General features: G+C 44.7%; 1 protein-coding gene across 1 annotated transcript in view; it reads left to right on the forward strand.

Moving 5' to 3' along the window:
* The window catches only part of MGAT4C (MGAT4 family member C), a 1165419-nt gene that overhangs the window by 521686 nt on the left and 618018 nt on the right, over positions 1-25715 (forward strand). Inside the window, exon 4 of the mRNA XM_078656572.1 lies at positions 3167-3207. The gene's annotated coding sequence lies outside the window, so the exon portion shown is untranslated. The remainder of the gene's footprint in view (positions 1-3166; positions 3208-25715) is intronic.

Here is a 25715-nt window from a genome sequence, read left to right on the forward strand (position 1 = left end):
AGTCCCACTTCACTTAAACTGTTTGGAAATCATGGCGGGTTTGAAAGCTTTGATGAGCTTCAAATCTACTCTAAGTAACAGTGTTGTCCTCATCAGACTAGACAATTTTGCAGCTGTCTTTTATATCAATAGCTTGGGGGGTGCAATACAAAAGATACTTGAAGACTTATCCAAGCAGATTTGGTACTTCTGTTGGAATAATAAAAAATCTTGTTGAAGGCAGAGTTTATTCCTAGGCATAATAACACAGGATCAAAAGTAGAGTTTTTTAAGGGATTCAAGTGACTGGAAGCTGAATCCAATATCCTTCAAAAATATTCAGAATCTGTGGGGCCCATTTCAGGTGGACCTGTTTGCCAGCAGGCTTACTTTATAAGTAGAATGGTATTACAGTTGGATATCCGACCCCAAAGTCCTGGCAGTGGATGCTCTAGTCTAAATCTGGAACAAAGAGAATTGTTATGGTTTCCCTCCATTTGCACTAATTCAGTGGGTATTACTGAAAGTATGGATGGAGTGATGCAGTATCATCTTAATTAGTCTGTTTTGGAATACCCAGGTATGGTTTCCAGGAGTTATGGAATTGGCAGTGGACATTCCAAGTTTGATTCCAAGGAAATAAAGGCGAAGATTATCCTCTTCTTTTAAAAGGAAACATGAACCTTCTTGCTTCGAGGATTTCAGGAGATCTAACTGATACTCAGGCCTTTCAGGACAGGCCGAAAGCCTACTGGATGAGTCATGGGCACCAGAAACAAGGAAGAGAATTTCGTTGTGTGCACAGCATCACCAAATGTGATGCAGTGCGCGCATCGAAATTCGTTTCATTTATTTATATGTTTACTTACCTGTTAAAGTCCGTAATCCATACATTACAACCCCCCACCCTGCCCCTCCCCCTCCCTACCTCACCGCCCTACAGTTACACCTACCACCGGCCGTGGCTGGAGCTCCCTTCTGTTTTTGGAAGTAAGTGAAGAAACTGTTGTACTCCGCTTTGGAAAGCAGGATTAATCTAGGGTCATAGATTGCTCTTTGATTATAATCAGTTACAAGGACTGTAGAAACTGACATTTTCAAGTCTTTGGTGAACCACTTCTAACCTTTTCTCAGGCTCACCAGCATCAGCTACATCAACAGTGTCGTGTTTTGAAAATCCATTGGAATCAATTTGGGGCATCTATGCTGTTGCCACATTTCCTCAGGCTTTCACTTTGTGCTCTTCAATGTGAAAGGCATGGTTGGTGTCAGTCAAAAGCGAGGGGGGTGAACCAGCACTAAAACTGCAGTATAACTGCAGTGAGTGGTATGAGATGGCCCCTCAGGCAGGAATACCTCTGGCACACTGTCCAATTAGCACCTTGATGATCATTTCTAGGATAACCTCCAAAGTAGAAGTTTCACAAGGAACCTATTTCATATTGAGATGAACCTATTCAGTAACTTTTGCCGTCAACTAAATGTGTCTTTTGAGGGCAATTGTGCTTAAGTGGTCATTTCTAACATTTACAAACTAGATTCACAATACTAGTTCAGTATTTTGCGAAAATACCAATTAAGATTTGAGTCTTATGCGTGAATTTAGTGTTACCTTCTAAAAAACTCATAAAGGATTCAGATGGCACTAAAGAATTTTATTAAAGGAACATAGTTCGTTTTTAAAGTGATTTGCACACTGGCCAGAATGGCAAACATGAAATATGTGCTGACAGACCCAGTACTAGGGCAGCTCGAGGCACATGGAGGAAAATCCACATTTCCTTCCAGGCCAACTTTTAAACGTTGTACAGTGTCTGGCTGGACCCCTTGTCCACTACACAGGAAGGTTTCTCCTAAACATGTACCGTAACCTCATATTCGTTTCCCCCAATTCATACTGTGAGGTCTAATATGATCCATCACACAATCATTAGAGCAGTATGGCTGTACTGATGTGAAGGATTAATTTATTACACATAAAAGCAAAAAGGAAAATGTCGGTCTTCAGCGGAGGTACAAGCACATTGAGGAGGAGTAGCCCAGGGAAGTCTGGTCAGTTATCAATTGGCCGCTGCATTTCCAGGAAATTATAATGGGGCGAGTGCAGCAAACGTGTCATTATCTCAATAGGAGGCATTCTGAGTTATATGACATTACATGTGGCTTAAAGCACTCCCACTTATATCTGATAAGAATACCTCATATCAACAAGAAGCTCCGAGAGCATATGAAGAGGCATTATGCCACAGGCCAAGTGCACTTATGAGCTCAGGGAACTCTGCGGTGACTCTTATGCACACTTGTAGGTATTGTATTCCTTGGAATATGCAGAACGTGTGCCTTCTCTGCTTCTCCCCACCTACTACCATAGGGGAGAAGGTGACAATGTTCTGTTTTACAATTTGAATAGTTATACATTTTTAGACATGATTAATTTGCACGGTGGTTTTTTTGGGTGCAAATCTAGAATGTAAATAAGAAAACTAAAAATCTGAAATGCAACATATTTGGATAAAAAACGGGATTAGCCGGTGAGGTCCACTTGAACATGCCTCTCTTTGCAAATATGGGAAGATTTAAAAAAAAAAAAAAAAAGTTCAGGACAGAAAAAAAGTAAAATAAAAAAAACGACTAATGTTTAAAATGATCAATTTGGGAAGTGGTCCTGCATTTGAACATAGCAAATTTTAAGAAGTCATTTGGTGATCACTGAAGATTGAGCACAGGATTCACATATGAAGCCCAGCTTGCTGTGCTGCCACTTCGGTCTAGGGTGCGAGGCATGGCAGCAGTCTCCAAGGGGAGGTGCCTGTGCTGATAGGCAGGCGTATATATTGCTGTGCAGCTGAAGCAGCAGCGGTCGAAGCAGACAAACACTCATCCCTCAATATTTGTAAGGGATACGGTATACTATGTATACATTAAAAGAAGATTTTTTCTTACCCTTAACACTCTGGTGTGATCAGTTTCATAGCTGTTACTGTTCGATCCATGAACAGAATTGTTAATCTGACTTTTTGTAGAATTTGTCTTGCTTGTTAACATTTTAATTACAGAGCTCTGTTCGTACCGAAGTGATACACATTTGTTTCTATGTGTTATTTATTAATTTGCCTTCTGAAAAACAAACATTAAAAATTATAATAAACCAGATTGAACTAAAGATCTTCTGTTTCTTTCTCCTCAGGTATCACACATGACTAACTAGACATAGATGTCATCATTGAGGTAAGTTACTAAGTCATGTGTGTTGTAATGAATTATAAAAAGCCACCTGCGGTTATCTAAACTGATCATTACCAATGGTGGCAGGTTCCATCAACTTCTGCAGATGCTGCCTTGAAATATATTAAAAGCCAGAAGCTATTTTTTTCAAAACATTTAATTACGTTAAGATACTCAAATATAAATGAACAGTGGCACCCATGGGGAACTCACATTTACATTTCCTGAGTTTTGACAGATTATCAGGAAAAACATACTACTTCATTCCATCTTTTGTACCACATAAAATTAAGAAAACTTCTTCATACTCTAAAATAGATGTTCTTTTAGCAACTGTTAATTTGCAACTACGTGACTTGGTTCAGTTTATTGATTCAGGTGATCAAGCCAACACATGAACCCAACTCGATCATCCTTTTTCTATACTTGTTATAACCATCATACTTTTGAACTCCAAAGAACACTTCTCAACGCAAAAAGGTGAAGCTACTTAATCTTACAATTCGCCCATACCACAGGACTTTGAAACCATTTTATTATATATAAATTATAAATGTGCCGCATCAAACTATAGCAAAAACCTTTTAGTTAACATAGCGTTAAGAAGCAGATCTCTCAGCATTTAATTCCCTTGCACAGGGACTCATTGGATGAACTTGCACAGGGGAGAGAAAAGGGGTGTCATGAAGTCCGCTAATGATCGAAACACAGAAATCCACTCTTCTAATGTAAGTGCAGTGAAAAAGGAATTAGGGTCAGATGCACAATGCCTTTTTCCAGCCACAAATGGATCAATTCAAAGAATTGGGCTGGAAAAATCCTTTGTCAAATGTACAAAATTCAAAATGCGATTCGGTAACTTGTTAATGAATCGCATTTTGCATTTACAATTCGGTACTTGGAAGGGGCATGTTTAGAGCGCAATCGGTGCGGAATGTTTGACTGTTTTTGGTTGCAAAAACAGTAATAATTTGCCACCAGTTTAAAAACGCCTCCCTTTGCCTCCATAGACCCAAGGGAGCCAGAGAAAGGAGAATGATGCTGTGGCGCCACCAATCACCATTGCCTTGTCCTTAAGGGGATTTGTCTCCATGCTGGCAACAGCGGAGTCAAAGCTGCTTTCTTTGCAACTCTCTCTCTGTTCCCGTGCTCTCATTTAATGTGGGATGGTGAGGGAAGGTCCATAGGCAGGTGTGGGGAGAACCCAATATGGCAGATGTATTCATGCTATTGGTTGTTCATGTTACTGTGAAAGCTACTGAGAGAAATGGAGGAGAGTGGCAGATCACAAGATTTTCAAGCAAATTGAGAGAAAAGTGGAACAATCTGAATAGTGGAGAACATGAAATAAACTGTGCCTGTTAGGAATAAACCTTAAGAATAGTCTGTTGTGGGTTTTCAAGGCGCAGGAGGATGACAGGGTGCTAAAAAGGCTGACACCTCCTTCCTCTAAGGTAGCATCTGCGCTCAGACCACACCCAGCCGCATCTCCCTGTGGTCTCACAAGCTGAAGAGATAGATGCTGGAAGTTAGGGCTGGACTGATGGATACACTTCATTTATTTTTTCTAGGAGTTCTGACTTCGGATATGGCAGCGGTTCAATCAGCCTTGCTGCTCAGGATCCTGAAAGGTATATCTGAGAGCTTACCTATCTCAAGGTGAACAATTCCAGAGTGTAGGGGTCCATCCTAGGTTGTCCATGAAGCTGCTGCAGTTGAGCCCTTATGCTCTTGACTGAATGAGGGCTGGGCTCGATGTAGCATGGGCCCATAAAGGACAACTGCTCCTTTATGGTTGCGTTTGGGATGCAAAAACAAGAGCCTTCTACGTTTCGCAGTAGAATTTCAGTATCTTGGACTGCTGGAGAGAGTGAGTGGTGCCTTGAGAAGTCCAGTTCTGTGCAGAACAGCGTGTTTGTTGGAGAGAAGAGTATGGCTGGGCTGCCTTTAGGAGGAACCAGAGGGGCAACTTAAAGTGTGAGAAAGTGAATGAGTAAGTGAGTAAGTGAATGAGTGAATGAATTGCTAAGTACAATGTGTCAGTGGGGTATAAAGTGTAGAGAGGGCCTGCTGGGGGGAGAAAAGAAAAGCATTGCATGGTAAAAACAATCACTTCTCAACTTTTCCCTGGAAGCGAATCAAAAGACGGGTTTTCCATCCTTTGTGCATCTCTTCAAAGTAAAAGCTATAATTCCAGATTGTGTTGATTGAGAGGCTGTCTGTGACATTCCCCCATATATCAGTTCATTGATAGCTGAGCTACACCAAGGTGGTACATTTATCTTCTAACTCTTTTCCACTGACAATGTCTTCTCGTGGATTTCTGTGGAATAAAGCAAAAAAAGTCAGTGTAATTGGTCTCGCTCCTCTCGACAGAGTGTGTTCAACCTTTGTTATTGTGTACTTTGTATATTGACTTTTTTACCCTTTCAAGATGTATACTTCCACTCAGGAAACCAATTACAGCACCCTGAGATTATTACATTAAAATCACTGCTACCCTACCCAGGGTTACTTTTCATAAACTTCTCACAGCCATGATGTCATCGAAAATATTGATAGTCTATCAAGTTGTTGTTCTTTCATGGGTACTATTTATAATATGGGTTTTAAAAAGAGTACCTTACATTAATTAGCTGTTCTTACCATAATAATGGCCACAGAAAGATGGAAGGTCAGGTCAGCTTTGCTGGAATTTGAGCTCATGACCTCAAGATCACATCATTGTATCAGTGACATGTATTTATTGCACTGCGCCAGGCTATCAGCCCATTTGTTCCAAATATAAAGTTTCCATAGATTTTATCAACTTCCAGGCTCACACTCCACCAAAAACCTACATGGTCGGCGACTGGCTGCCACCCCCCCCCCCCCAACTCACCACATCAAACACAGGATAGAGGCTCATGAAACATGGTTAACGTTTGGAAGGCGGGGGGTCGCGAAACCCCCCGGCCGTATTTATTAAGATATAAGATCATAACATTTTAATTGCATGATAAACGTTTTATACAAAAATCATCAAGACATTAGATACAATATTTGTCAACAAATGTGAGAGCCTAACCTTAACAGAGACTCTAATACAGCTTGTTTCCTAACCGAATCTAACATCCTCATCTAGATTTTTGTATACTACATTTTTGGCCATATGGCAAGGTCGCTAACCGGTGTCAGGTCCTACAAGCTGCGCCTTACCTAGAGATGTGCGCATGCGCAGCCGGGCCCGGTAATTACCCGGTCCACGCCGTGAACTCCATTTACCCACTAAAGGAGGTCCCTTACTCTGCGCCATCCGGTGACGTCATAAGTATGCGCGCGCGGGGTGGCTACCAGCCTAAGGAAAGCGTGACTACTCCAACCCGCGGCCCTTTGAAGCACCAGTTACCTTGCTCCTGAAGTTCTAGTAGGGGCCAATGGCCCCTCCCCCTGGGTGGGAACCTCCATGGGATGATGCCCGCCCCTCAGACCTTAAAATTAGCTGCTCACCGGTCATGACCTTACCGCATGCCCCACACCTAATAAATACGACGACCTATAGGAAAAAATTCTAATGGACAACTACTCTCAGCTAAATCACATCCCGCATCAACGTACCTACAAAAGGAAAAAAGGCCAGACATAATTGGAACAACAAAACATATTTCAACACATATCCATAAAAGGGGAAAAATGTCCTAAAGAAAACATCATCAGCAAAATATACAAAGCACATACAGTTCACTATGCCTGGGAAATTGAAACAATCACCTACAAATTTACACCTAAACCAAACTAGTACAGCATTGACCATTTTTGTTCCAGGGATGGTGGGAGGGAAAACAAGAAGCCCCCGAGCGCGGGGCACGACACGCTGTGGGGGAGCGTCCAGGGAACAGAGGGTCTCCTGGGCGCTCCCTGCCTCTTTATTCCTAAGCGGCCCGAGGGGGGGGCGGCTACGCCCCCCACCCGGCCCCTCCTGCGGCCCGCCCCCCTGACCCGGAAGTCCTATAATGACATCCGGGCCACGGAGGGCGCCACCCAATCGGCGGTGAGGCGCGCCCGGAAGGGCACACCCCACCACCGAGAGGCTTGGAGGGGGAGGCGGTCACCGCGCCGCCATGCGGGCGGGGGGGCCAAGAGCCCCCCTTTTCACATGGTCGGCGACTGGCTGCCGCCCCCCCCAACTCACCACACCAAACACAGGATAGAGGCTCATGAAACATGGTTAACGTTTGGAAGGCGGGGGGTCGCGAAACCCCCCGGCCGTATTTATTAAGATATAAGATCATAAAATTTTAATTGCATGATAAACGTTTTATACAAAAATCATCAAGACATTAGATACAATATTTGTCAACAAATGTGAGAGCCTAACCTTAACAGAGACTCTAATACAGCTTGTTTCCTAACCGAATCTAACATCCTCATCTAGATTTTTGTATACTACATTTTTGGCCATATGGCAAGGTCGCTAACCGGTGTCAGGTCCTACAAGCTGCGCCTTACCTAGAGATGTGCGCATGCGCAGCCGGGCCGGGTAATTACCCGGTCCACGCCGTGAACTCCATTTACCCACTAAAGGAGGGCCCTTACTCTGCGCCATCCGGTGACGTCATAAGTATGCGCGCGCGGGGTGGCTATCAGCCTAAGGAAAGCGTGACTACTCCAACCCGCGGCCCTTTGAAGCACCAGTTACCTTGCCCCTGAAGTTCTAGGAGGGGCCAATGGCCCCTCCCCCTGGGCGGGAACCTCCATGGGATGATGCCCGCCCCCTCAGACCTTAAAATTAGCTGCTCACCGGTCATGACCTTACCGCCACAGGCCAGCATTGTTAACCGACGATCTGGCCTCCCCCTGTCTTGACCTCCCCTAGAAAGTGCTCACCTAGCAAAACCCTCCAACCAGGCCCAGACATTATTAGACCACAGGACGTTCCCTGCCTCAGTCAAGTGTACCCCATCCCCCAGGTAGAATTGTGCACCCCAGATACACCCATGTGGAATCGTCTGCAACCGGGGGGCTCGGAATAGTTTGTCCAACTGTGTGTTGATCCTCTTTACCGAGTGATTCAACGCCCTGACCGAGTCCCCCCCTCGCCACTGCCACCGAGGGATAAGTTGAGACCATACTACTGTGCAACCCGGGCAAGTCCTGGACACCCACCCCGCAGTGGAGATGATCTCCTCAATGAGGGTGCGCCTCCCCAGTTTGGCCAGGTCATTCTCCCCTAGGTGAAGTATCACCACTGACCGGGAGTCGGGCTGCTGAGCTAGGAGTCCCTGAAAGAAGTTCCTGAACCGACAAAGGCACAGACCCCCTCTCCCGAAGAATGAGATGTCTAACCCCTTCAGCGCCGCCCTTCTCTTACGGTCTCCTGAAAGAAAAACATGTTGCACCCGCCTCACATAAGAGTGGCCCACAATCCAAATCTTCATTGTTCCGCGTCCAGCATGCTGCCTGTGCTGTGACGGTGTAGCTCCTTCACTCCTGGCGGTGAGTTCCTCCCCTGCGTCACAGGTTTGAGAAACTGCAAGAACCAGAAAACATACCCAGCGTGAGAATCATCCTGTCATAACATGTCAATCCGTACATATCGTTTATAACAATCAGATGACCATCTCCCAATTTTCTTCACACTCTCAGCCGAGAGACCCCCTAGCGCTGCTTCAGTTGCCGCGCCTATCCTAAAGGAGTACGTGCCAAATTCCTTGGGATCCAAGCCTGCCTGTCTCACCGTCAGTTCCAGGACCCGCCTAAACTGGTACCTAGTCAATGGTGTCCCATCGGCATGACACAACAGTGCACCCCCCGCCGTGCCCTCCTGTTGCCTGTGGAAAACCTCCACATGAGAAACCGGGCAACAGGGGTGGGTCCCGGCCCGGTGGAGCACTATGGTGTGACCCCGAGATTCCTGATCAGTTTTTGACCTCTGGATTGTCACCCACATAGTTTCTTCTCTGATCCTAACACTAGTCAGTTGTAGGCCGCCCAACGTATCCCCCTTTGACCCTGCCACCAGTTCACCAATTCTTAGAGCCCCATAGAAAGCAAGGGAAAAGGCGGCTTTGAACAGATGTATCTCCCATTCTGAGCTACAAACCTCGTGCAATGCCAGCAATAAGGCTGCTAGCCGCGCCAATCCTATGGGCCTTCTCGTATCCGCAGAGTGGCCCTGTAACCGGCGCCATCCCCTCATGGCCTTGCGCACCATAAAATTATTGGTGGGATCTCGCATGCCCTTAGCCTGCGCAAAGAAGGAGACCGCCGCCCTATGTCTGCTTGCGGCTGCCACTGATCTCCCTTCCCTGTGCATCCATTCTAAATAGTCCGCAAAGCTGTCCTCTTGTGCCCACCTAGCCTCCCAAACCTGCCCTAAGAAAGCGCGGTAAGACAAAAACGCCCCTTTGTAAGCTGTCTTGGTCCTGGGGGCTAGGCTAGCAACCACGAGGTCCTGTAATCTGGGGCACCAATCTGCCAGAGTACTGCCGGGAATCGTGCTGGCGAGGGGTCTGCTGCAGGAAGATGTTCCCTGAAAACCTGCATTTTAAAGCGAGAAAGGGAGTCAGCTGCATTGTTGAGGATGCCTGGGACATGCTTGGCTCTGAAGAGTACATTCCATTTTAAGCACTGAAGCACAAACTCTTTAATCAGGCGCAAGATGAACGGACAGCGTGCCCCCTGTTGGTTTATGCATTCGACCACTGTCATGTTATCCGACCAGAACACCACTGATTGGTTACATAGATGTTCTGGCCAGACCTTCAATGCCACCCACACTGGGAAAAGTTCCAGGAAGCCAATGTTGGCGGTCAGGCCCCATCTTTTCCATTCCTCCGGCCACCGTTGGGCGACCCACTTGGTCCCTAGAATGGCGCCAAAGCCCACACTACCAGCAGCGTCTGTCCATAAACCCAGTTCTGCTGATGTAGCGGGAGGACCTGACCACACTACCCTGCCATTAAAGTCCTCCAGAAATGCCATCCATATATGCATATCCTGGCGAACCTCAGCTGACAGCCTAGTGCGGTGGTGTTTCTCCCGTAGTCCTTTCATAGCCTGGGCAATAGAGCGTGAGAATGGGCGCGCCATTGGAATGACCCGCAATGCAAAATTCAGTTGCCCCACCACTTCCTGCAGCTGCTGCAAGGAAACCTTGCTTTTACATAGGCATTGACGCAGAGCTGCCCTAAACCTAGACACTTTGTCCTTGGGCAACCTGAAGCATCCCTGTACCGAGTCGATTTCGATGCCCAGGAATTCCAAGCAAGTAGCTGGGCCAACCGTCTTCCCGGGCGCCAGCGGAACCCCAAAAGCCCGCATGAGCACGCAAAATTCCTGCAGTGCCCAAGCACACTCCTGAGAGTCCGCCGCGCCTAGGAACAGGAAATCATCCAAGTAATGCATGACCAGTTGGTGGCCCGTCGCCTGTCTCATGACCCATTCTAGGAATGAGCTAAATGTCTCAAAATAGGCACATGATATGGAACAGCCCATGGGCATGCATTTGTCCATGTAAAACTAAAAAGACGGAAAGCGGATTCTATGTCAGATTTAGCCATCAAAGCCCCTGGACCCAGGGCACGCAATAGGGCAACCGCTTGATCAAAAGAGGCATACTTTACACTACAAATCCCTTCGTCAATCGCATCGTTCAAGGATGCCCCTCTAGGTGCGGATAGGTTGTGGATCAGTCTAAATTCCCCTTTCTCTTTTTTAGGTACTACTCCAAGCGGTGAACATACGAAATTAGGGACAGGCACCTCCTGGAAGGGGCCAGCTATCCTGCCTAAGGACAGTTCCTTGGTAATCTTAGCGGACACTACCGCTGGATTTTGTTTCACTTACAATTGGTTCCTGCAATTAACGCTACCTGTGTAACCCACTGCCGGGATCCTAAAACCTTGTGAAAAACCCTCCTGAAGTAGGGTGGCCGCTGCGTGGTCAGGGTATCTATTTAACCATGGGATCAATGCTAACACATCTATTGGTGTGGGGGGACCCGGCTCGTCTAAGTTACTCTGGCTTCCCCCTTCCCCTATGACCATGGTTACCTTGCTTGGACCTGCAGGTTGTCTCGGGGTGGGACGGGTGGCCACAGACTGCACACGCATGCCTAAATCTACAGGTGCCTTGGGCTCTTGTGCATGTGCGCTTATTAAAATCCCAGCATACCCCTCTCCTTTCTGACCCCCCCCTATTCTTCCCCGGGACCTCATTCCCCTGGGTTGACCGAAAGGGCTGTTGAGGCCTGGCGGAGAACACCCTGACTGCACTGGTGGCCTGAGATGGGGCTGTGTCACCTGAGAACTGCTTATGCCAAGACATAGAGTCCACCTTGTCCCACGCCAGTGATGCGTCAAATTCCTTGGCCTTCCTGAAATTAACATCGTACTCCTTCCACGCATCCCCAGTGTATTGATCGCTCCACCCCACAATCCTACTCTGGTAGCAAGCCATTGCTGCCTGCACATTTGGGGCGCGTTCTGCCGTGATAGCCGAAAGGACAGAAAAGGCCCTGATCCAATTCTTCAAAGTCTCATCTACTCTGAACCTGGAGCATTGTGCCCTCCATTCACTTGGATGCATCCATTCCTTCAATACCTTGGCCTGCTCCATTTCCCTATTGTCTAGCAACAAAGAGAAAATGTATACATATTTTCCCGCCCAAATCATCTCCTTCACTGCCTGGGACACATGTTGCCCCAAGTTTTCACTCCTGGATGGCACCAGGCCGTCCCCTAAGAGAGGCAGCGACACTTCCTTACCATTTACGGGCACTTGGGCCGGTAGAACATTATCACTATTCGCCTGGGCGGGACTGGAACCTGTAAGGGAAGAAGATGATGGCACCGCACTACTATCCGCCGCCGTTGCAGCCTTAATCTTCTCTACCAACTTTTCGGCTTCTGCCACATGATCAGATGAGGCAAAGCACACACCCCCCTTCTGCAGCCACGGCAGCAAGTCCGCTATCCGGGATACCAATTCTGGAGGAACTGAGTCTAGGTTACCTGCTGGGACTGCCGGCGCTACTGGGGGGACGACCGGCGGCACAGGAGTAATGGGCAAGGGTGCGGCCGGTGGCGGCAGGCCCGTGACTGGGATCGGTACCACGGATGAAGGGGCAGGCCCCACAGGTGGGAGCGCCGGCGGGATGGCTGGAGCCGGTGCCGCGGGAGCTGGGACCACAGGCATAGGTGTAAGAGGTACCGGGACTACCGGCTCAGGGGCGGGGGCAGTGTACCTGGGTTTCTTGGCCTTGGACCTCTTAGGCGGGTAACAAAATCCCCCCTTGGCAAGGGGGCCGCCCTCTGGCGAACAGGCCTACCCGATGGGCCAGGGGAATCATCAAACCTCTCATTGATGCGAGCCTCTAGCTCGTCCATCTTCCCCAACCGTTTGTTAATGTCGCTCATTTCCCGCATCATGGCCCGCATCATAACCTCCATCCTGGACCCTCCTTTACCACCCCTTGGCCCTGGCATGTTAACCGCTGCCTACACTCCTAGTGTCACAATTGAGCGTACGTGTGTTTTGTACCTTCAGCAGATGGAGGATGTCCATGGGGCTTCAAGCACCATGCAACGGCAACCGCAACACCACCGGCTTATCCGGCTATGCCAGGGGTGAGTAAACCTAGCGTAGACCCACCCGGCGGCTACCAAGAGCGATGAAATGCGAGCCCCCCGTTCTCCTCTTACCGATCAAATCCTGGGCCGTTTACTCCTCTGGGCTCAGTGTGCACAAGATGCCACGATACTGTATTAAATTGCCGATCCAATCCTGCGTACTCCCGGCCGGTATCGGGTCTGCAACCACGTCTTAAAGTGCCTGAAATAGAAATTGTATCAGTACCTGGGAGTATGAGGCAGGAGCAGTTGATGAAACCAAATTGTAAAAAACGCTTGAACTACCTGGAAGCTTGAGACCCCCAGTTAATCACCCCCAAAGCTGCTTTTGGCTGTTTAAACTAAACACCTTTGAAGCTTCAATCAAAACAACCCCTGCTTTCCAATTAAGAAAACAAAATTGCACACTATCCTCTAAGGGTCTCCCATCCAGGTCCTGCCCTGGTCGACCCTGCTTCGCTTCCCTTCCCACCCTGTGCAATGCTGAACTAAATTCAGCCCGATTGAATCTGCAGGCTGTGGCGCTGGACGCGCACGAACAAGGAGTTAATTATCCGATGCAAAACTCGCCGAGCAAAGGACCACAATGTGAGGCACACCCCCAACACACACGATAACCCCCCCGCGCTAACCCTGGGTGGCAGGAAATGCTCTTTGTGGACTCCTAAGAAACTGTTACAGTGTCTCTATTGCTCGGTCTCCTTTTAACCAACCGGTCGGCTGACACGAAGACACTCGCTGTGGAGCCCGCCCCCGAGAAATACCTCAATCTCCGCACACCGCCTCGAGTGACCTGTGACCAGCTCCCCCGCCGCTCCGTACTCCGACACCGGTGACCTGGGCTCCAGCACGGGACTCCTCTCGCGATGCCACAAAAATCCGACAATAGCCCGGCAGCACTGGAACCAATTCCGGCGGTTTCGAAGCCTGAAAGAAAAAGGCAATAAAATGAACAAAAACAAGAAGCCCCCGAGTGCGGGGCACGACACGCTGTGGGGGAGCGTCCAGGGAACAGAGGGTCTCCTGGGCGCTCCCTGCCTCTTTATTCCTAAGGGGCCCGAGGGGGGGGGGGGGCGGATACGCCCCCCCACCTGGCCCCTCCTGCGGCCCGCCCCCCTGACCCGGAAGTCCTATAATGACATCCGGGACAGGGAGGGCGCCACCCAATCGGCGGGGAGGCGCGCCCGGAAGGGCACGCCCCACCACCGAGAGGCTTGGAGGGGGAGGCGGTCGCCGTGCCGCCATGCGGGCGGGGGGGCCAAGAGCCCCCCCTTTTCATTTGGGAATCTGTTCTCAGAAATAACTCATTTTACAAATGCTCTTTTGTTAATTCATTCTAAAATTCACATTTCGGATGTAAAAACACATAATGTGTGCAGGCCTTTTCTGGGCAATGGTTCTACTAATCACGTGCTGAAGTATGAACATAAAACATGAAATAGCGGATTGTATGCTATTTCGTCAAAATCGGATACGTGCACACGACATAGAATCTCAAAATTGTGCGTCTGGACTGCAAGAAGAGTTAAAACCTTTGCAGAGTGTGTGTGGATATAAAACAATATATTTAAATTATTTATTCCAAATTAGATCATTGTGTGTGTATGTGAATATATCAGTGTGTTTATGTGTGTGTTCAGAATTAGCTACAAAGGCTAAGAAAGAGAAAACAAATGTTGTTTAAAAAAAAGATGATTTTGAAAGAAAGTGCAGATATCGTATATCATGTATGTGTTATTTATTGAAGAGTAAGATTTATATTACAGAACTCTCTGCTGTTTCAGTAGAATGTAGCAACAACTACTTATTAGCAAATTTGATATTTTTTTCTTGCCGGTCACAATGTCCTGCGGGATCAGCGCTCCACTCCTTTGAATGCATTAGTCAGTCATGAATAATGACTTAAAAGCTTGGCAGTGCCTTAGAAAAATGAGCCTTTTATTATAATATGCTAACCACCATTAATAACATGAGCACTCAGCACTTTCATAACTTCCTTTAATGAAAGGACAAGATGTAAGTGGAGCACATGACAAAAGCTGTCATGCAGTCTGAACTATTACAAGAATCGTTAAAGCTAAAGACAGAGCTAACAGTTAAAGCTTCATTTCAAGTAGAAAAAGTTTACAGTTTTTTAATGCTGAATTTCCCAAGTGTCAGAATTAACATTGCTAATTGTGTGTTAGCTGAATTCTGACCAACGAGTCGGGTCGCATTTCCTATTAAACTGCTTTAAACTAAGTGTATTTAAGTATTAATTCGTTTAAATAACGTGTGCGTGTGTCATGTTTTGCGATATCATAAATATGCAATTATGTTCTGCTGGTGGGTGTCTGCTTCATTATGCAGGCCTCAGTGGTTTAATTACATAAGGCATTCACACAAGAAAGTTTTGCTTTATTGGATTTTTGAGTACGAAGTAAACACATCGTTGTTGAAAATGTTTTTACCATTCAGCTGAGATGTTTGCAAAATGCAAAGATTGACTGTCGATTGAAATCCTATGGTGCCCTTACAAGACTGAATCACTGCCAATACATATAGACAGCACCGGTGCTTAATATGAGCCGGTGGTTTCCGGTGCTCGGCATCCAGCACTTAACTGTCAACAGCAGCTCTCATGACAGCTGCCACATGGTGGCGCTGTTTGTGTAATTACAAGATGAGCAACACAACAGTTGTTTATTAATTTAATATACACTAAAAGTAGCTAACACCAGCCGCCCAAGCCATTCTTACAGCTTCAGGGGCTTTGGGCAGTCTGAAATATCACACTTATAGCCGATTGATGGATAGTATTTGCATAGGAACTGTGATTTGCAATGCTACCGGTGACAATAGGTGGTGCAAGCTGCAGTGGTCTCCTGACGAGGGCCCTGGAACTTATATATATATATTTTTTTTTTTTTACAAATTAAGCCCTGTAAGACACATCTCCAAAGTCGCCTAACAAAACCTGTTCACTAGTTCCTGCCTGAACGGGATTAATGTGCCCTCTGCTGGACCCCAGAATTTTTGGGTGCATGTATTTTCTTACTTGGCCATGGTCGAGAGTGGGTTTGTGTTCACTTCTGTGCAACCGTCATGTGTCTTTCAGTTAAAAAAAAAATACTCCTGCAAGTGAAAAGGAGATGATGTTGTGGTCTATGAGACCACAAAGCAATTTTTTAAGTGCACTAAATTTGAGGTAACATTTCTCAAATGTTAGACTGTGATTTAGTGGTCTATAACTACCGCACAGGCGACATGCATTGTTAAAACCTTGCCTTTGCCATTACTCAATTTTAACAACTCCAAAGTGGCAGCATTTGGCTTTATAATGATTGAAATACTGATAGAAGAGTTAATAAAACTAATCATTCTGTATTGGGATTTCTGTAAATTACCTCCAAAAGCATTCGATGATATGGTAAGAATACTCTCTTATGTGCAGTCTTTCAGCAATTGTGTGCAGTGCTGGCTTTAGCGCTGGTGGCGCCCTGTGCGACAATGTTTGTTGGAGCCCTCCCCGTGACCACCTCTGCCACTGATTTCATCACCCTTTAACAGTGACTCTCAAGTCTCCATAACCACTGTCTCTCAGATTCTTTTACTTTTATAGCGCCACTCATACCAGTGTAAAGTGTCAGAGCACTTTACACCACACACACATTGCACAGAGACAATCATATGTGTGTGAATCAGTGTATAGAAAATGTTACATCAGACAGTACTATAAGGTGTAGTGTAGGAGTGACATGTCATCGATACTGGTAGGCAATATAATTTAAGTTCTTATTCAGTAAAAACACAAATACAGAATTTAAAACTTAACATCAATGTTAGGGGTTCTCTTTCATAATAAGAATTGTCTTCTTCCCAAATGAACCATTTTCACAAGATTAGGATGATGCAAGACTGGGAAAAAGCATATAGCTCTAACATATTCCTTGCAGTTTGCATGCAGTTCTAGGATGACAGTTAATAGCTCAATGATCTATATTAGGATTTTGACTCATAACAGACAAGTAACAAAAGGAGCCCTCCTACAGAAGCAGTAACCCACTGACCTATTTACATTATATGCATTTCCCTATCTGCATGGTACAAGTTCTTAGCAGCAGGCATTTTAACCCTCTGCGCTACCTTAGGATGAGTCAAAACTTCCACTAGAGGAATCTCCGGTCCCTTTCCAGGAAGACAATTAATCACTGGGCTTCTCTTTACATTTTAATTGTTGTCTGAAAGTTGCTGGAGGCCATGAACGCGGCAGCAGGTGCTTTTAAAATGGTAATACCCATTTTCTAAAATGACGACCCCTCTCCAAGTCAACGCCGGGTGCGATCGCACCGATCGCACCGCCCTAGAGCTGACCCTGATTGTGTGACTAAATTGGAAAAGGTGGAAAAATCAATATAGACGCATGCCTACACTTTTTGGTATTACCATAGGTAGCAGCCTTCTGTAACACAGATAGAGATTACTGCTTCATAGGGCATCCTACCATGGTTACAACCTTTTGCAAGAAAAGCAATTTCATTATACCTATAAAAATCTGTAGCCTACTCAACGCAGTATCCTCTGCACACCCTTTAAAATAGCTGAAAGTGAGTGCTAATGCAACAGACAAAACTATTTCAAATAGCTATGTGGAATATTTCCTTTTTGATGTCCAAATTAAGTAATTGTCTACAAGTGGTGTGCAATGAAAAACATTATAAAGCTGAAGACCGATAGATGCACTCAATATTCTGACTCCAATATCAGATAAATGTACAAAAAATAGAACATGCTGTTATGGTGTTTTTTGTCCATGTGAGCAGCAGTTCTGCTACGAGAAGCTGGTAGCAGAAACCTGTTAACCTGTCCCAATACACACTGTAACAAATTCGCCTGCAGACTCAATCCATTTAAACCAAAGTAAACTGGCTGATCACCAAATTCTGAACATAAAATCTTCAATGCTTGATAGATTAATTCGCTCTATGGAATGTATTTGCTTCTAGCAAAGCATCAATTATTCTGGAACATGTGTTATTCAATGCGTTCATAACCTGAATATGTTCCAGCATTCAAAACATTTAGGGGCCGGCATGAGCCTTCATCAGAGGAAACACATCAAATGCCTCAATGCAAAATGCAATAAAAAGTCAACTATCAACAAGTTGCAGACCCACAATGCCTCCGCCATAAAAAGTCAACCGTCACCAAGTTCTGGAGCCAACATGCGCCGCCATAAAAAGACAACCGTCACTGAGTTCTGGAACCTCTATGCCACCACTATAAAAAGTCAACCGTCAACAAGTTGGGGAGTAACCATGCCACTGCTATAAAAAGTCAATGGTCACCAAGGTCTGGAGCCACCATGCCACTGCTATAAAAAGTCAATGGTCACCAAGGTCTGGAGCCACCATGCCACCGCTATAAAAAGTAAATGTTCACCACGGTCTTGAGTCACCATGCCACCTCTATAAAAAGCCAATGTTCACCAAGTTCTGAAACCACCATGCCCTGCTATAAAAAGTCAACCATCGCTGAGTTCTGGGGCCACCATGCCATCGCTATAAAAAGTCAACCATCACCATGTTGTGGAGCCAACATTCGCTGTTTTAAAAAGACAACCGTCACTGAGTTCTGGAGCGTCTATGCCACCGCTATAAAAAGTAAACCGTCAATGAGTTCTGGAGCCACCATGGCTCCAGAACTCAGTGACAGTTGACTTATTACAGTGTTTCGCATGGAGGCATTTGTCGTGATTCCCCTGATGAAGGGGCATGTCAACCCAAAATACATTGGGTTTCAGAGTTTTGAATGATGGAAAATTGAAAAAGATAGTGGGCATGGTTTGTCACCAGTCAATATGCTAGCAAACAAAGAGTTTTGAACTTTTGAAATATCACCTTGAAAGCGGGGAGTCTTTTGTCCTAATTGAGGTTGGTTGCAAATATACAAAGTAGTGAGAATATTCATTGCCGACTTGCAAGCTCTCTTTCCATTACCAATGAGCACTTGGCCCACTCTTTGCAAAGCAAGGAGAGTCTCGGTGATCCATTCTTCGGGAAAATAAATAACTTGTTTTTTCTTGTTCCTATCTGGGGCACCCCCCAACTCCAAAGTTTTTCTCACCGCAAGTCTGATTGGGCTATGTCTCTATGGGAGACTGATTGCTTTTTGAAGTCAGTGATATGGAATGTCTCGAAGAAAGTGCTGCAGACATTTTATGTAAGTTTCTCGGTGAAGAAGGTGTACTGGTAATGGGCAATGCTTTGAAAGCATGCAAATACTTTTCCACCTACTGAAAGGGGAAGCGCATTTGACTGGATCAAGAAAGTGGGAGGCATTGAGGAATTAGGTTGTTTTGTTGAACATGAGCAAAGGTTTGGGATTATAATCCTTTAGAGGTAGCCCTTCTTAACAGCAAATTACAGTGCCTAAGAAATCATGAATAAATAATTAAAAATAGAACAACATGTGCTTCTTTAAGTATTAACACATTTAATTAATGAAACTATTCCTGCCCATTTAACCCTTGATATTTAAAGCACTGGGTGAACCTTTATTCAGATGTCCACTTACAGGAGCTCTTGACACAGCACAAACATCATTTGCACGAGCTATCTTAAGCTGCACTGATATAGTACCAAATTGTGAAGATGCTTACATTGTATTTTTATTGGATGAAATGAAAAGAAACATCACAAGGAAGAAGGTTTTGGTATTGTGCACCTTTTTGTTTTTTGTTTCTTTTTTTGTCTTTTTTGTTGTGATGGCTTTGTATGCATCCAATATATAAGATGTCAGCTTCACACAGAGACGCCTGCTACTAGAGCACTTAGCGGACTGTCATTAAGACGTGAAAGCACGAATCTACAAATTACGGTTGCCTTCCTATGATGTTAGGTGACCTAGCGATGATTTGCCAGTTGCGCATGGATCGTCTTGTCATGATAATTACAGTGCCATCTTGAGTTGAAGATTTGCCTGTGGTCTCGCTAGAGTAATTTAGCATATGTCTAAATGTTGCACTAAAATGTGCCAGGCATTTCAAATTCTTTGCGACAATTCAGAACAGAACATCAAATATTGACTGGATACTTCTTAAGCATTCTTCCTGTTGATGAGGGGATCAGCATCAAATAGGATCCACCTCGCTACTACCGCTGGTGTCTATTAAAAAAACTAGAATGGTAAAACATTTATTACACAGAAAACAACTGGATGACACCTGCAGCCACATTTAGGGTAGAATAACTGTAAAAAGCATGCACCTACTGATGAATGCTTCTAAACCCTTGGATCTGAGACACACTACAGCGATAATGCGAAAATATCTGGTAAGGATGAATTAAGGCATTCTATTCAACTGTAGATGATCCAAAGTCATTGCAAATTTAATTAGCAGAGTTTACATCAGGTGCAATACCGGGCCTGCATATGTCAGTAATATAAGAGTTTGGCATGGTGGCTCAGAGGCCTAATGCATTTATTCCAAAGACTGCGGGTGACTTAATGCTCAAATCCTTCTCGTCTTTCCAAGGTCGATAACATGAGTATCATTAAGTTGGGTAATATTGCACATCTGCTATTGAGCGCATAAATGCTCCAAGGGTTGAGCATGCACTTTACAAATAAAAAGGTTATGTTATTTGAGATTTTCCAGCTTAGAATTATTATTATGAGCCTGAAAACAAACACCGCATTGGTATAAGGTCGGAACAAGCAAATTATCAATTTTGCCTATTCGACATATTTCACAAAAAATCTCCCCTAATCAACAAAAAAGTATTGCTGTGAAATGCCTCCAGGAATAGAAGTATTTATTTAGTCTGCGAGTTACAGAAAAAGGGTTTGTTGGAAAATGCTCCAATGTTTTGGGTGTTTTGCCCATTTTGTATACTTTTAGGTTTTACTGGAACAGTTTAGTATCTATTTTAACACAGTTATAGAGCCAATTTATACATACTGCAATTGGCTCTCAGGTTAGCGAAAGAAGTTAAGTGATATATAAACCAAATATGACTTTATGTATTTAGATTGTTGTATTCTCCTTCAGATTAAGCGTCGGCTGCCACAGGTCCCACAATGCACATACCCTTCTATATCATATGCAAATTGCACGAGCCATAATGAGGGTCACTAGATTTATGCAATTATGCAGCCGCACTTTTTTTGGATGATTATGGATTAGCCGCATTTGCCACATAATCCTCCATCTGCTGCACATTCTGCAGATTTAAAAAAAAATCATGTTTCTAGGTCAAACAGATAAAAAGTTCATAAAAATATGGAGACATATGCGCCCGCAGTGAAAGAAACCACGGATAGGTTAGCTGGTCATCTTTTAGTTGCTTATTCCTGTGTTTAGTTGGTAAACTGCTACTGGTGAGTGAGGTGACATATTTTCCCAGGAAATATTAACATCTGTAAAAATTACAAACGAATGAAGTAAGAATATCAAGAAATGTGCTGCATTATGCCATATAGTTGACCTTTTTTTGGCTCATAATTTAGTCAAACCTGCAGCATAATTTGGTGGCCCCTGCCGCATAATTCCAGTGTCCCTGGGCATGACATGTGCATGGAACTGTACAGTAAACAATCAATGGATAAGAGTTTATTTACTTTAAATCATAACTATAAAACACATAAACAGGTCAAAACAGTATTACCGACATTAAAAAAAAGAAAAAAACTACATCTCACCAATAGTTAGGATGCGATATAACAGCCAACTCACTGTCGGAACATTTTGTTAGCAAATTATAGAATTAGATCTGCGTGTATAATAAAGCAGGCTCTTCACTCAGCTAGTGAAACTGTCAGTGTCAAGAGTCTGGAAATGCGTCAAATGTCTAAATAGAAACCTGGGTGAAAGGGACAAACATCAAGGAATCAGTAGGTGTCCAGTCCTTCGGAAAGACAACATATAATGGGCAAGATGTACGCTAGTCAGATACATATGTGTGTTTGACCTAGATTCACGGCTGAATCTTCTTTTGGCGAAGAACAATGAGAAACAAAGTAATATCTCTGTCCTTAGAAATTGCCCTACAAGAACGGAAAAGTGTTAATCTTTTGGTAAATACTTACTAACAAGATCAACATAGTTTTTTTTTAGTAATTTCTCCAGGTAAATCCTTGACTTGAATCAGATTGGAGAAAGGTTGCATATGCCTAGTGCAGATAAAAGCAAGTAATTTCCTTCTAATTTGTTAATCAGCAAACCACTTGTGTACCTATTCTGATGTACCTTTAGGTATACGCAACTGCATGCTATGTTGTTCCCCTTTTCCTAGAAATAAGGATGTACGATTTAAGACTAGTCTGTCTAGCATTGAAGATGTGCAAGACAAAGGCAGATTTATAATGGCATCTTAACACTCCCCGAACAGAAGAAGGGTAATTTAATGGGCCCGGGTAGTAGAAAATAAATAACGTATTCCTTCATGAGGTGGAACATATATTAAGTTTATATGGAAGTTTCCACGAAAAATGGGGCAAAACCTGTTACTGAAGAAGCCGAAGATATGATTAAGTGAATTAGAGCCAGTGGAGCTTTTTCACCCCTCTAAGCAGGTTATTGTGAAATTGGACACCGGGCAGACGTGAAATGAAAGACTTTTCATTAAATTAACTGTTTCCATTGATGAGGATTGTGCAAAGTTTGATATGTAACATTTTTGCATAGTATAAAGAGGTTAGAGTAAATAATTTAATTAAGAATTACAATTAATAACATTGATATTGCCAATCGCCATAGAAATAATGTTATCATTTATAGTAACATAAAAATCTATTTGAAAATAAAGGAAAATTCAGCCTGGAAGAGGCAATAATCTGTTGGAGAGACACAAGACAGTGTACTCAAACAAGACATTGAGATTAAAGAACCAGTAGTATAAGCAGTGGCCAGTGGTTGTCCCTCTCACAGTTGGTCAAGTGGTCAGCTTCTCAAGTACCACTATAATGTAATGTAATGTAACGCATTTTTATATAGCGCATGGTTACCTGGAGGCATCCCAGCGCTGCGGTAGAATCAGGCTCGCGAGGGGAAAAGGAGAACAGGGGGTCATTTAGGTAAGAGGAAGGTTTTCAGGAGGTTCCGGAAGCGCAGATGGCCAGGTTCCGCGTGCAATTTCAAGGGGAAGGAGTTCCATAGCGAAGCCGCATTCACAGAGAAGCGGCGGCCTCCTGTGTGTGCTTTCATGACTCTCGGCACTCTTGCCAGGTACTCATTATCGGAGCGCAGGGGCCTATTAGCCTTGTAGGGCGTAACTAGGCTCTTCATAATAGGGGGTCCTTTACCTTGAAGAAGTTTATAGGTAATGCATAGAGATTTAAACTTAATCCTCTCCCGTATGGGGAGCCAGTGGAGCGATTTGAGAGCAGGTTTAGCTGACGTCCTAAGTGAAATACCCATTAATAGCCTAGCTGCGGCATTTTGAGTCTGTTGGAGCTTATTGATAGTGGCTTCGGGGGCTCCTAAGAAAATCGCATTACTAAAATCTAGTCTGGACAGAACCAGTCCTTGTACTAGTAACTTCCTAGAATGCTGCGGGAGGAGAGGAAGGATTTTCCGGGCAGACCGAAGAAGACCAAAGCAGGTTCCTGCTGTTTTTTGTGCTTGTGTTTTGAGCGAGAGATCCTGCTCCAACCGGACCCCTAAACGTTTTATTTCTTTTTTTGGGCTGGGAGGATCCCCCAAACAAGCAGGCCAGATGGAAGTGGGCATTGTGGTCAACTTGTGACCAAGTAACATGATTTCTGTTTTTGACCCGTTTAATTTAAGGGAGGAGTCACACATCCAGGCATGTATCTTCGTCAAACATAAACGAAGACTGTCAGGGCATTGACCGAGTTGGGAAAGTGAGACGACCAGTAGGGTGTCGACTGCGTAACTTACAATTTTAATCCCAAACGGGGCAACCACATCCTCCAGGGGGGCCATGTACACATTAAACAATGTGGGGCTTAAAGATGAGCCCTGCGGCATGCCACACTGGAGGGGTATTAAGGCAGATCGTGAGTTGCCTTCCCAGACTTGAAAGGTGCGGTTAGACAGGTATGATGTTAACCAAGTCAGGGCGGACCCCCGTATTCCCACCTCGGCCAGGCGCTGGATAAGGATACGGTGATTCACCGTATCAAAGGCTGCACTCAGATCCCGGGATGAGATCGGCCTAAAATTTGCAAGCTCCAGGGGGTCGAGATGCAGTTTCTTTAGAAGGGCCTTCACAATGGCCCCTTTCCAACTGGGCGGAACAATGCCCTGAGAAAGAGAGGTGTTAATGAGCTCAGTTGCTGGGGTGGCGATGGTAGTGGCAATCTGTTTGAGAAACCGCATAGGGACTGGATCACGAGGGGAGCCGCTTTTAATGATTAATGACGGATAAGATTTTAAGGAATTCCTCTACTGAAACTGGGTTGAAGGCATTGAGCTGGGGCCCGCGTCCAGGAGCAAGCTGCCGGCAGAAGCAAGGCCATCCGTTTGGGGCAGAGTAGATACGATGTTTTTAATTTTTGAGTCAAAGTAATTAGCAAGTTCATTACATTTGGCTCCTGACTTATCTTGAGACAGCGGGGGGTCGGGTATCTTCAATAGTTCTTTGACAATCTTATAGGTTTCTCTCGTAGAGTTAGAGGAATTTTTAATTCTCTCGTCAAAGAATACTGTTTTGGCGTTTCTGAGGGCAACTTTATATGCACTAATAGCATCACGGTAGATATCTTTGTTTGCATTATCCCAGTCTTTTCTCCAAATGCGCACAAGCTTCTTACAGCCTTTCCTTAGAATTCTGAGCTCAGGAGTATACCAGGGGGCAGAGCCAACTCTGGCAGTCTTTTTCCACAGTCTTTTTTTTTGGCAGGACTAAGTCCAGTGAGCTCGTAAGCCAGTTTTTAAAATTGGTGTCTGCTGCCACGGGTCCAGATCAAGGGGAGGAGTGGAAAGTTCAAGAGTACGAGTCCAGTTTTCAACAGAGAGCTTGGACCACGCCCTCTCACAAATAGATGTACTGGGGGTTTGTAATGTTTTGAGCTCGACCTGCCAGGTGAAGGGGACCAAAAAATGGGCTGACCAGGGGAGGGGAAAAGGGGGGCTAGCCTGAAATGACCGAATGTTAGTGAAAACCGGGTCAAGAAGGTGGCCTTTATTATGTGTGGCACCCGTGTTCACTAGATGGAGCTCGTATGATCTAAAATCGAGTAAAAGGTCCGCCACCACTATATCTAGGGGGTCATTAAACTAGAGATTGAGATCACCTAGAATGGTGAAATTGGAAGTGGAGGAAGCCAGAACAGTGACTGTTTCCAGGAGAGAACTAACTAAGCAAATGCTTCAATTTCGCAGCGGCTACTTCACTAATATCCTCTTCCATTGATGCCTCATATTTATGACAGCGTCATCAACGCCAGGCACACATTCATGCAGCTGCAGCAGCCGTCAATGACAATACTTCTTATATTACATGGCATTGCCACATTTGTATAGCTTGTCGTTCCCTGCTGTGGTGTATAGATTATCACAACATTCTTTCATGACTAATTTACTGAAGCATTATCTTCTCATGTCTCTTATACTTAAATCATCAATCAATACTGTCAATTAGAGCTATTTCAATTATTTTAATATTAGAGGTCAAACAAGGACTTTCTATTTACATAGACAATCTAATCATACAAAACGCATTGTTACACAGACTTTTATTTTGATCATCATTAGCCCAACCTACATCAAATTTCAGCAAATAAATATGTCTTTATATTGTACAATCAATTTTCAATATAACCCCTTGTTCATCTGCCCATTACAATACTCCAAGAAAGATGTGAGTGGAAATATTGTTTACCTTTGTCAGTAATGTAAATTGACAGCCAACATGTGTTTCGCAATCTTAACTGCTTCAACAGGGCTTAGATTGA

Source organism: Lissotriton helveticus, chromosome 1_1, assembly GCF_964261635.1.
Source record: "Lissotriton helveticus chromosome 1_1, aLisHel1.1, whole genome shotgun sequence".
NCBI lineage: Eukaryota > Metazoa > Chordata > Amphibia > Caudata > Salamandridae > Lissotriton > Lissotriton helveticus.